Here is a 13,662-nt window from a genome sequence, read left to right on the forward strand (position 1 = left end):
TCTCTTTTTTTTTAATTTAGACTTTATATTTAGTGTACATTTAGAATAAGCATACTCCACCATGGTATTATTTTGCTGGTTTTTTTCACAAGTCAATTGGGGGAAAAAAAAGGGTTAATTTCCTCAAGAGACAGCACCTAAGACCTCAGGTCAATATTGAAAATTCAGGAAGACTTCAGGTTTTTTTTAATTGTGTTGTGGTTTTTGAAGTTGAACTGGGCAAATCTGAGCCATACAACACAATGAATGTGTAGGTTGGAAAAAAATAAATAACACTTAATTTTTTTCCTAAAATAAGAAGACTGAGTAAAAGTATTAAAAGACAAATTTAAATTTGACAAAAGGAGATAACTGTTTTAGCCTTTATTATTTTTTTACTCAAGTTAGCATTAAGCTTAGGATAAGATTGGTGGAAAATAGTGGAAACTTGTATAGAAAATAAGATCATCCATACTCTACTTTAGACTTTAAACTCTGGAAGGAATATGAACCCTTGTTTCAGGAACGGAGGTAACTCAGTTTTGTGGCTGGGAAGAAATTTCCTGAAAATATCATGTTTCCTATATTTGTTACCTGTGGGTTTTCTTTTATTTTTACTATTAATAGACACTAGGAAATGAATGTCAGATTAAAAGGACTCTGTTTTAATCCTCTTTATGGTGAACAATCATAATGCCAATGGCTCTATTTTTTCTGTACAGGTAAAATAAGGAAATTTTACTATTGGTTTTATTGTAAGTAGGACAGAATTTCAAATAAGCATATAGAAAATTTAGAACTACCTTCCAGATTCAGAGACTTCCTATATTTAGATATCCCCTTGGTATTATCACATTGTTCTACGTTTTAGTACTGACAATTTCAAATCAAATTTGATTCATTACGTACAAAACAAAAAAAAAATCCCAGAGTTATTTCTCAAAAGTGCAAAGGGAAAAAACTTCAATCATCAATACAAAAAAGTTATTCTTATCAAAAATCTTTTTTTTTTTTCCATACATGGAGTGACTGTGGGATAAAGTGCGTAAGATTCTAGTATACGGTCATGAGGTTGATCATCTCACTAACATGCAGATGCAGGTAATGTCATTCCTCTTTACTCTTTCCTTTGAATTCATCTTGGAGATGGAGAATTATTGAAGAAACAGGCGGAGCAGTTCACCTTTGTAAGACATTCATCACTGTTCAGAGACTATGCAGAAATTTACAATGAACAGGGCAAAAAAAGGGGGCATAGCTGAGGAGGAATTTATTGAGTATTTAGCATTAGGATCATGTTTGAATAAAGAATAAGGATAACTTAGGAAGAGGGACCAAAGCCCTATATTGCCTATGTACTGCATTAATGCATTAAATAAACCCCAGCATAGAATTAATCATTGCCCTAGAGGGCCACATTTTTTAAAACTTGCCTAGACATAAAAAAAAAAAAAAAGAGATGGTGAGTACATGAATGTCCATCAGATATCATACCTAACTGTCTATACTTAAATACATGCTTAAATTTAGATTCCTAAGAGAACATTTCAGGATATTTGAAGAAGAGAAGGATACTGATTCATACACATTTCTCAGGCTTTGCTGCAAGAGTAGACCTAGTGCTGAAAATGGTGATGGTATTAGAGAATCCTTGGAGAGGAAAGAAGATTGTGCAAGTGGGAGTGACCGACACTGGCAGCAGCAGTTAGTATAGGGGAACCTTGAAAAACTTAGAAACACGGGTCTGGACGCTGTCTGGCATCACAAATATTTTAAAAGATATATTCCTGAAGTGATATCCTTTAATCCTGATAGATTTCTTCAAAAATACGCATGAGCTCATGCTTTCAAATGCCTTTATATGGGCAGTTTTTTGTACCTCTGGTGTTTCTATGTTGCTCTGGTTTCTGTCAGCTTATTAGGAGTCATTGTCACCATGGAAAGAAGAATCCAGTCAAGTACACAAATATTGCAAACAGTTTTAAGATTGGTTCATATAAATTCTGAATATTCCTACATAGGATAGCAGCCTACACATAAGGATATACACATTTTCTTCATATAACTTGTGCCTCTGAAGACCCATCATTGGATCTGATTGCTTCTAATTCTCTGCCTTTGATTTCTTCATAGTAGCAAATCTAAGAAGCAGTCATTCCTTGGATATCTTTGCTATCCTTCATGCTTTAGAGGGGTTAAAGAGAATGTTCAGCAGGTGTGATCCTTCAGAAGGAGTTTTGGTATTTTTCTTGTTTGACTCTGTGCAACCACAAATACATTCTCAGTCTCCATTGCTACTTGTCTATAATTAGGCTAGAGGTATGGACCAAAATGAAGAGCTAAAAGCAGTAGCAATGCAAAAAGTAATTGAAAATATCTGATTAATGTCATGACGAATGTCACATAACAACTGAAGGAAAATAACTCAACTAAAAGCCAGTAAAAGTGCCACTATTTCTAGACATTTGTAGGTATCCAATATACTTGTACATAAAAGTTTACAGTTGTATTAAACTCCAGCAGCGAATGAATTTAGCTACTTTATGTCACAGCAGCAGCCTTTATCTTAAACCAATGAATGTATTCTAGAATAGAAACTTGCATGGCTGAAGTTTTCCTTTTATTTTTATTGGTTACATTAATCTTGTGTTTCATTTTTATTTATGGCCATAAGGTTTTGATTGTGGGTTTTTCTTTTTTTTTTGGTTTTTTTTGTTTTTTTTTGGTTTTTTGGGTTTTTTGTTTGTTTTTGGGTTTTTTTTGGTTTTTTTTGTTTTTCCACTCCAAAATATTTATGTACCAAAAGAAAAATTAATTGGTTACTGAAAAACTGCTCTACCTAATTTGAAGTGTCATCAAGATGCATTTTTAACTGACTACCGGTTATCAGAAATAGCTAATTATCGAGTATAGTTAAATATCCAGTTTTGTTAAATATTCCCTATTAGTCTATAACATAAAAGGAGGGGCAAAAGAGCATTTTTTATTGACAATACTTTGAAGATAAAAATATTTACTAACCATTCAACCCACAAAAGAAAGGGATCCAAATGAAATATAAACCTCACAACGGTCTCCACTAATGAACATTAACAAATCCAGACATCTTTATCTTTTTATGGAAACAGACTCTTTACTTCCAGCTGACCTAGCACATCAGCCAAAATTGTTCCAGTGATATTTATTACTTCTTTTGCAGCATTTACTGGGTTAATTAAAAAAACCCTAAAAACAAACCAAAAGAAGCCAAAGAGCTAGTTGTAATAAAAAACTTTAGGTCATGATTCCATCTGGTTTAAATGCATGTTGTTAGTTACACAAAGAATCAAAAGGCTGCCAAAACTCCAGGTATGACCCCTATTACAATATCTGCAAAATAAATTATCCTGGCTTATTTGAACAAAGAATATGCTTGGGCTTTCTCCTTTATTAATTCAGAAGCTGCCACAATATGTACCATGATGACAGATTTTCTGATTCTAACCTCCAATAACAATCTTTTCACTGATTATGATGGCAGCAAATCTCATTTTGCCAGCTAAGAATACCATTCTATAAATTGTGAACTATATAGATGCTAAGAAGAAAGAACTCAAAATATACCAGAATAAATTCTTGAAAGAATCACTGTGGTAAAACAATGGTAACTATAAAACACTTCAAGATTTTCTGAAATATGCAGATAGGGATTAGATTCTTAATTAAATTAAACATTAAGACAAGATGCAAGAATGTTGATAAAAACAGGCTTAAATGAGCTATACTTAAGGAGCTGGTGGAAGTGTTCACCCACCGCTTTCCATCATTTACGAACAGTCCTGGCTCACTGGGGAGGTCCTGGTTGATTGGACCTTTGCAAATGTGAGAGCCATGTACAGGAAGGAGGATCTGGTGAACTACAGGCCTGTCAACCTGATCTTGGTGCCCAAAAGGTCATGGAGCAGCTCGAGTGCCATCACAGGCAGGTGCATGACAACCAAGGGATCAGGTCCAGCCAACAGTGGTTTAGAGAAGGCAGGTCCTGTTTGACCAATCTGATCTCATAGTATGACCAGGTGACCTGTTTAGTGAATGAGACAAAAGTTTTGGATGGTTTTTGCCTGGAATTTATCAAAGATTTTGACATTGTCTTCCATAGCATTATCCTGGAAAAACTGCTTGCTCGTGGCTTGGATGGGTGCACTATTCACTGGGTTGAAACTGGCTGGATGGATGAGCCCAGAGAGTTGTGGTGGCTGGAGTTACTTCCAGCTGGCAGCTGATCACCAGTGGTACTCCCTGGGACTCAGTATGGGCATCAGCCCTGTTTCATATTTTTATTGATGATCTGGATGGGAGGATCAAGTGCACCCTCTGTCAGTTTGGAGACAACACCAAGTTAGACTAGAGTGTGGATCTGCTGGAAGGCAAAAGGCTCTGCAGAGGTGTAGAGGGATAGAATATAAGAAAATAAAGATAGTATAGAAAGTAATCTTACCCCTAAGGAGTTGCAGCTGGGCCAATTAGCAAAGATTAGGAACAGGCCTGACTTTAACAGGCCACAGCTGTAACCAATGAGAAGAAGAGTGCTATAAAAGAGTGGGGTGGCTGGTTGAGAAGGGAACTGGAGTCAGTTGGCTACTTGGTGAAGAAGAAAGAGTCAGTGCTTGGAGGAGAAGCCCATGAGAAAACACCAAGAAGGTATGAAACTTTTGCAATAGGAGATGGCAGTATGGAACCCTTGCAACGAAGAGGGATCTGGACAGGCTGGATCAATGAGTCGAGGCTAGTGGTACCAGTATCAGATTCTGCACTTGGGTCACAACAACCCAATAGAGTTCTATAGGCTGGGGGAAGGCTGGCTGGGAAGCTGCCTAGTGGAAAAGGACCTGAGTGTGCTGGTTGGCAGTTACTGAACATGAGCCAGTGTGTGCCCAGGTGGCCAAGAAGGTAAATTGTATCCTGATCTGTACCAGAAATAGTGTGGCAAGCAGGACTAGAGTCACAATCATGCCCTTGTGCTTAGCACTGATGAGGCCACACATTGAATCCTGTGCTCAGTTTTGGGCCTCTTGGTACAACAAGACGCCTTATTGCTCTCTACAATCACCTCAAAGGAAGTTTCAGGGAGGTGAGGTATTATGCCAAACAGCAGGTGATAGGACAAGAGTAAATTGCCTCAAGTTGTACCATGGAAAATTTAGATTGGATATTATGAAAATTTTTTTTCCCTGAGAAAGTTTTCAAATGTTGAAACAGATTGCCCAGGTGGAGTTAGTATCCTTGGAGGTATTTAAATTACGTTTAGATGTGGTACCTGGGGGCATAGTTTATTGGTAAACATGGTAGTGTTAGGTTAATGCTTGAACTTGATGGTCTGAAAGGTCTTTTCCAACCCTAACAATGTTATGATTCTATGAACTGCAGGACCTGTAGTTTGCTTCAATAGCATAAAAAGATCCAAAATCCTGAAGGCAATCCTGGCATGAAAATTATTTTGAAATATTGACAGTTGACTTTAATGAATATAAATGTTGGCCACTAAATGTTGTTTAGTGTTGAAGCTAAAATGCATATTTCATAATGAGGAGATTGGCATCTAACAGTGACTTATGTACTTAATTCTAAAGATTCTTACGAAAAGTAGAAGAAAAAATCAGATCAGCTCTGCTGACAAACTTAACCCACTTTTTTTTCACCTAAGAAAAAGTCTGAGATACTTTGAGGTTAGAGTTAGCAGTTATAAAGTATCTAATATTATAACCCTTACGTAAAGCTGTCTCATGTCCAGTTAACATAGAATAGCTGAGATTTTATTGTGACTGCCTAAAAGTAACTTAAATATGCATGGGCTGAAAAGGCTGCGTCTGAACAAAAATTGAGTTTTGTATAAATATCTTTAATTTGGTAGTACTTAGTTATTATTAATTAGTACAGTGTTTTTTCAAGGCTTCCCCCTGTGCCCCCCCCCCATGTCTGTTAGATAATTTAATTAGATATGCTACTCCTGTTTTTTATGTGTGTTTCAAAGCATTCCTTAGTATATCAATAGAAGGGGTGGATTTCCTGTTCACCACAAGAAAAATCCCAAACATCTTTTAATATATTCTGGAAGCTCCACATCTTACCATCTGAAATATTTTTAACACAAGTAATTTAACTATCAGTGTTCTCTTATCTAAGTACATATCAAGAAAAATATTTTGAATTTTTGACTGCAGCTTTAGTAGACACTACAGTGTGGCAGTGCTTGAGACCACAAAAATACCTACTGTGTTTTGTTGGTAGAATAAGGTCTCTACCATCTTTCTGTCTAATGCAAAGCCTCCACTCAGAGCTCTGTATGACATCCAGGATCCATATAAAATGTCTGTTAATAACATTGAATGTCCCCTGGCTGACCCATTCCTTCCCTTGAACTCAATATTCTTCCCCAGACACTGTGCATGTACATTTTTTAATCAACAGAAAAACAATTGGAAAAGGGGAAGGAGAGAGGATTTTCACACAAAGAGAAATGCTCTCTTCCATGTGTACTTTGCTAAGAAAAAATAGTGTTTCCATTATACAAGCAGTAGGACCAATTGAAAATTTCCAACTTAAATTTCAGTAAAAAATTGAAGTTTTTTTGCACAGTAAGGCTCATCTAAAATTAAAAATGTCAGTTTCACAGAGCTTGCAAAAACTAACTTTAAACCCCGTCAAACTCAAGTCTACAGAACCCTGCTGTGTTTATTTTAGATTTAAATTTAAAAATTACGTTCTTGATAACAAATGAAAAATTCAGAGCAATGCAAAAAATAAAATCCTACTACCTGTAATAAATATGTGTATATATCCATAACAATTGCAAAACCAATAAGCTCTTGCACAGTCTTTCATTAAATGGAATATGACTTAAGGAAATTTGTACATGTACAAATAACTGATCTTGTACTTCCCAATCAGGCACATGAGGTCCAAATATGACATGATATGAACATTTACTATCAGGAAGAGAAACAGTTGCAAGACCTGATATTTGCAGGTCACAAGCAGTATAATTCTTTATATAACTGTTGTTACATGTTGTGAATGGCCTGATGAATAAAGACCTAATTTAGGAATGGCTGGATGAGAGAATTTTTCTAATTAAATCTCTAATTTTCAGTTTTATAACAAGATGATGACATCAAATTTTACTGGTATTAAATCCAAACCTAGAGATAAACCTATTTGAGGTGGGAAAGTTAATTTTTTCACTTGATCTTCTCTATTTTCCTTTTTATCTTGAGGTAAGGAAGAAACCAACATAGGAAGTTATATGAAGGCTAGTTTTATGTTACAATAATTATCACCATGACCATTCCCTTCACTGTTGTCATCACGCATTTCAGAGTAAAAAACCTGTTTTATTTTTTTATCTTTTTATTTAAAAAAAACTTTGACTTATTGGTGACACATAAGTGCTGCAACAGAAATGAACAAAATATCTTTGAAGCACTGACATTTGGGTTTAATATGAATATATCATTACAGAATTTTCTGACCACTGAGCTTAGTTCCTGTAGAGAATACATGTGGCAACACTTGGTTTGGAAGACATTATTCAACATTATTTGTGTGTGACTGATTTTTAATTGCAGAATTAGCTAGAGTATGAAGATGACTGCTGTGCAATAAAAGCATTTGCTAGTCAATGTATATTGTGTAGCACAACTGTTTCTCAAAGTTTTATATAAGTTTGCTTCAGAGTGAAATTAGCATGCAAAAAGAGGATTTATATTTCCATTAGCACTATTTGTATCACACACTTATCCCTAAGAAGTACATAAACCATCTAAATGTGTCAGTTTAAATACTTTCATAGCTTTCACTAAATTTTCCTGACCTGCTGTTTTCATTACATTTGCCAGTGGCTTATTATGTGGTACTATATAGCAGATTGCTGAATTCAAATGATCTGCACCCTATTGAAATGTTTACACTATTTTCTTTATAAAGAGATGCATGCTACTCAAGATCATGAAGATTCTTCAGTTTTACCATTTTGGTACCACAGATCTAATGGTTCTTGCACTACTTTTCTTTATCAAAGAAATAAGTACATTATTCTTCTACTTGGCCACTTGTGACACCCAGAAATCATGACTGGAGACACACTGAGCTTATAAAAGTTCACTGTAACCATGCATTTCAAATTGGAATTCTTCTTTAATAATCTAGATTTTTCACATCAACATCACTATCTATTCTCAAATGGAGACTGTGATAATTAATTGGACAAAGATAAAAACTCATTAGCAATTTGCCAGAAACAGTTTATGTGACAAGATAGAATTTTTGCACATATTATAGTTGAACTATTTTGTGTGAGAGAAATCACAGGACCAGAGGAAGGAAGAATTAAATAAGGGTAATTTTTATTTACTGGCATTTGAGCAATCAGTGGAAATTACAGGAGTAGAGTGAATTTTTTGGTACCTCTAATAATGTAAAGTTGCTTCTTGAGTAGGTAGTATTATTTTATAAAAAGAGACAGTTTAGTTCATGGCAGAACTGTCAAAAATTAGATCCATGGAGGAAAGTATTGGTGCTGACCTACAGTCACCAACAAGTACTTGATTGACTTAGCCCTCTTCATTGCTCCTGTTAGCTCTCTCCAGCTGTCTGGCCTGTGAAATAGGCATGCTTGAAGACTAAGATTTAAAGGCATACAGCCTGAAGGAAACAGCTTTTTTGTTTTGTTTTTTTTTTTTTTCCTATTTTTGACAGTGAGAAGACAATATAGGCTTGCATACAAGACTGAAGGGAGATGTTTTCATTCCACACTGCTCCTATCTGAGAGACTTTTTCCTGATAGTAGAAATTGATCCGAGTTTATAGTTTTATTGTTAAAAAGAATGTGAAGAGTTAAGGAGCCTTCCTCTAGGCAAAGCGCACCTTGAACTGAATTGCCTTATATGGTTCTCCGATAAATGGGTTATTATTCTGTCACAGGTGCAAGGTGTTTCCTTGTCTGAAATATACTGCAATATTCTGGAAGCATCATGTTTATTTGTCTGTGAAGTATCCTTATAATAAAGACCTCCAAGATCCAACCTTTGACAAACTGCCACCTTGTCAGGTAAATTAAACATTGGCACCAAAGTATCATATCCAATAATTTCTGAATGCTTCCAGGGATGGTGACTCCACCTCTTTCCCAGTAGTCCATTGCAATGATTCGTAACCCTTTCAGTGAATAAATTCTTCCTGATATCTAACCTGAACCTCCCCTAGCACAGTTTGAGGAAATTTCCTCTTATCCTATCACTGGTTGCCTGGGTAAAGAGACTTTTCCCACTTTGCTACGACCTCCTTTCAAGTGGTTGTAGAGAGCGATAAGGTCACCCCTGAGCCTCCTTTCCCCCAGGCTAAACACCCTCAGCTGCTCCTGCGCTCCAGACCCTTCAGCAGCTCTGCTGCCCTTCTCTGGATTCGCTGCAGCATTTCAATGTCTTTCTTGTAATGAGGGGCCCAGAACTTCACACAAGATTTGAGGTGTGGCCTCACCAGTGCTGACTACTGGGGGACAGTCACTGCCCTGGTCCTGCTGGCCTCATTATTGCTGATACAGGCCAGGATGCCATTGGCTTTCTTGTCCCCCTGGACACACACTGGCTCATGTCCAGCCACTGTTGCCAAGCGTCCCCATGTCCTTTTTTACTGGTCGCTTTCCAGCCGCTCTGCCCCCAGCCTGCAGTGCTCCAGGGGGTTGTTGTGGCCCCAGTGCCAGACCTATTTTTTCCCTAATTCTGCCTTTATTATTCAACACTGTTTTGATAATTGTCATTCCATATTGGTTACAATTTTAATATGGGCTGTACAAAAGACATTTTCATTGATAGTCATGTTTTTGTGTTTTGCCAGAGTGCAGCATAGTTTATTATTTCTGGATAAAAGCCTATATGATCCTCAAGATTTCTATGCTGCCTTTTGCAATTCCCATCAAGTGTATTATCTGATATTAGTCTCATTTCATATAATCCTTATTATGGGACATTCTTTCATCGTGAAGATTATTTTAGTCAGTCATAACAGAAGTGGCTTACATTTAGCAGGACAAAATTAAAGACTTCAATGAAAAAAAATGGGTCTAATTAGGTAAGCCTAGAAGTCAGAGTTTTTTGAAAATCAAACACTGTTCAACCAGACAATTCTATCCTCCCTTCTCAGAGAAAACTATAACAGTACTATCTTTTGATAATCAAGCTTGTTGAGAACAAAAGTTTTATCTGGAGACACAGAAGCAAAAAAGAAATATATACCTTCAGGTGTTTAATTATACAAAGTTCCATGTAGGAAAAGAGTGGGATGTGTTAGAAATAACTACAATTTGGAAGGATAACATCCAAAGGGGGAGAAGACTGCAAGCTTTATACCTAAATCATTTCTAATAGAAAGGTATTTTCCAACCAGATAAATAAATAGAATACTGGAAAATGGGTACTTTTTTTTTTTAACAGAAAAGAGATACTCTTGAGAATGGAAAAGTTTGTATATGAAAAATACTTTTATGATGTTTCCTGGGAGTTACATTTTTTTGAAATAAGCTTAGTCCACTTTAGTTTATGCATGTTGGTTTCTGAACTATAAATCCTGTTGCATATTTGATTTATATATTGCTTTGCATTTTCTTTTTCTTCTGATGAACAGAAATAGGGGGGAGAACAGTAGTGAAAAATGTTGTTGTGTGAATTGAGAAGGAATATAGAAATTTATAACTACAATTTAGGAAAAAGGTGATCCTTCAGAGTTCCAGTAACATGATCAGAGGTGAATAAAAGTCATATCCCTTTTGTAAAAATATATATAGGATTTTCAGTGGACAAAAAGGTTTTGGTAACTATCTGGTGCAAGATTTCTACATATCTATAATTCATAACTATGAATTATGTAACTCATGCTGGAGATATAGCAACAAGATTTTCAATGAACATGCAAATTCTTCAGCAACACTTTTTACCCAGAGCTTAATTGATTATTACAGAATGCCTCCAGGGAGACATACTCGTAATTCACAAAGGACAGGAGGTAATTAGTTTCTTCTGAATCAACTCTTTTCTGTCCCCATACTGTTTCAACTGTGTAGCTTATTTCCCATTTTGGGGAGGACCAAAAAAGAGGCAGAAACTCCTTTGGAAAGAACAAGGACCACCTTTCCCAGTGCAGAAGTGTTTGATGCTAGTGGAGTGATGCCAGCTTGAAGATAAGCTAGACAGCTCAAAAAAGTCTCCTCTTACATAATGTCTGAAGCCTATGTTTAATTCCACTATGTAATGATTTTTGGACGCTTTTGTTAGCTTGCAGGATATTTGTTTTCTCCTTGAAATTGCCCTAAGCATAACCACTACACCAATTAATTTTCATGTTAAACTCTTTCTTCAGCTTCCTTTCATTTTTTTTTATAAATGTAAAGCCAAATAATGTTCTGAAATTATTTCAAAAGATATATTTTTGTCAATTTTTTTATATTTTTAAGAAAGATTTAGTATTTGTGCCTGTTTCAATGGCAATTTCTAAATAGGGACAGGTCATCAGTAAGAGATATCATGAGCTCCTGCTTTTGGATGTATGGCTAAAAATGAGCACCTGAAAATATTTACACTGCTGGCAAGTGAACCCTCTAAAATGTTTAAAAAGTAGATCAAATTCATATATGCAGAGCAGTGAGACATAGAAACAAAGCTGAAACAAAGAAACAAAAAATAAGATAGCAGCATACATATACAAAATATTATAACCAGACTATCTTTAGCATTTTTCAGGGTGAAAAGGCTTTTAACCACTTTGCCTGACTGCTTCCATAAGTAGGACTTCAGCATAACATTCCTATTATCGCCTGCATGAGTTTGCAGAAGCATCAGTCAGCCTTAGTGGAGGTGCCCAGTCTTTAGTTTAAAACTTCTAATGAGGGAGACTGAACTGTTTTCAATTTGCTCTGGTAGCTAATTATTCGGCCTGGCTGAATTTTTTTGATTAAAACAGATTTGACAGACTCTTGGATTTTCCAGTCAATTAAATACTTTGAGAAACATTTACTTCAGTCAAATCTCTCCCCACCTCCCTTCCCCAATGTGGATTTAAATTTTTTCCTACAGAACTGTATAGAAGAAGTCATGCAACCTTCTTAATTTTGTTTCTAATCTAACATTTTTAGGGTCAGATTTCAACCTCCGGCTTCCTTGGTATGTTTTTCTATCATGAGCCCTCTCTCACTTAAATGTATTTAAATTTTGTCTGCTCCTTTGATCTTTCAGTAAAACATCAGCATCCTTACAACTCAAAGCAGACAGGTCAATCTTAAAAGTGAAACAAGAATGCAGAGTCCAGATTCTGAAACAAAAATTATTCATAAAAAAATTATGAATAACCACTAGATGTTAAAGAGGGAAACAAAGGCAGCTTTTACCTAAAATCAGAGAACACCAGGAGAGGTCCAAATGAAAACGCAGTTGGAGCAAGAAAGATAAAGGACAGCAGCAGGAGGTTTAGAAATTAAAATGACAGGAGAGATTAGGGGATGTAGAAAGGGTTTTAGGAGGTAATAGTCAATGTGTGAAATGTCAACAAATCTGTGAAAAGTCATAAGGAGGAGGACACAATGATAATGTGGTAAATAATAACAAATCAGGTAAAAACCCGCTCTAAGAGTTAATACAATGGTATTAAAATAATGTTTTCCCACATGCCAAGGCAATGATTACTGTTCCTGAGACCCTTAGCAGAGGGTATTATGGGCAGATATATATTGGTGTAAAACTGAAGGTAAAGTGTGGAGATCACATGGTTAATCAACTGGCCACTCACAGGAGTTGATATCCTGTTTTATTTACAGTCCCTTGGACAGAGGGGAAAAATAAGAATTAAAATAATTACTGATGCTTTAGTATGGACAATAAAGATATTTTAAGACTGAAAGGAAAAAGGAGGCCATGGGAAGTGTATTCTGAAACCTATTTTATATCCTAAACTATTAATAATTGAAGATTTAGAAGGTTTAGCAAGATAGTGCTGGTTGGGAGCCTGTGAATAGTTTTAGAATGTGAATTTGCTTCCTCAAAAACTTGTTCCCATCGCAACTATCTCATCAGGAGAAACAGAGTCAGAGTTCATATTTGAGAAAAGTGACCATGTAAGGATCCTTGACTTCTTCCTGCAAATAATCATAGGGCATATTTTCATGGACAGGTGCAGATTGACCCAAGGTGTCTGGAAGAAATTCTGGTTTAGTAGCAAAGTATCTGTTTTACTCCATTTCTGTGCCTAGATTATTTTGTCCAGATCTTAATATTTCCTTATGTTCCAGTGAACTGAACTACTGACTAAAATAATAAAGTACTAGCTGTTTTTCTAGCCCATCTAAAAGAGAAACAGCAAACAAACTTATTGAATGGTAACATAACAAAATCAATATATAAGTGAAACAAATTCCCAAAAGACATATTAAAAAATAGTCTATGGATAATATATATGAAAATATGCATCTAACTTACTTATGTTATTCTCTATAATTAATCATGTAAGAGGCATTAATGCATTAAAATCTTTTTTGCCATTTTAAATTCTAAGTGACCTACACTTTGAAGGTTGCACATTTCTATTTACTCTTAATTTTAAGTTGTTAAAGGGACTTGCATAATTTTATTGGATAGCAGAAATATTTTTTTCATAAAGATTAAC

This window comes from Molothrus aeneus, chromosome 2 (assembly GCF_037042795.1).
Source record: "Molothrus aeneus isolate 106 chromosome 2, BPBGC_Maene_1.0, whole genome shotgun sequence".
Lineage (NCBI taxonomy): Eukaryota > Metazoa > Chordata > Aves > Passeriformes > Icteridae > Molothrus > Molothrus aeneus.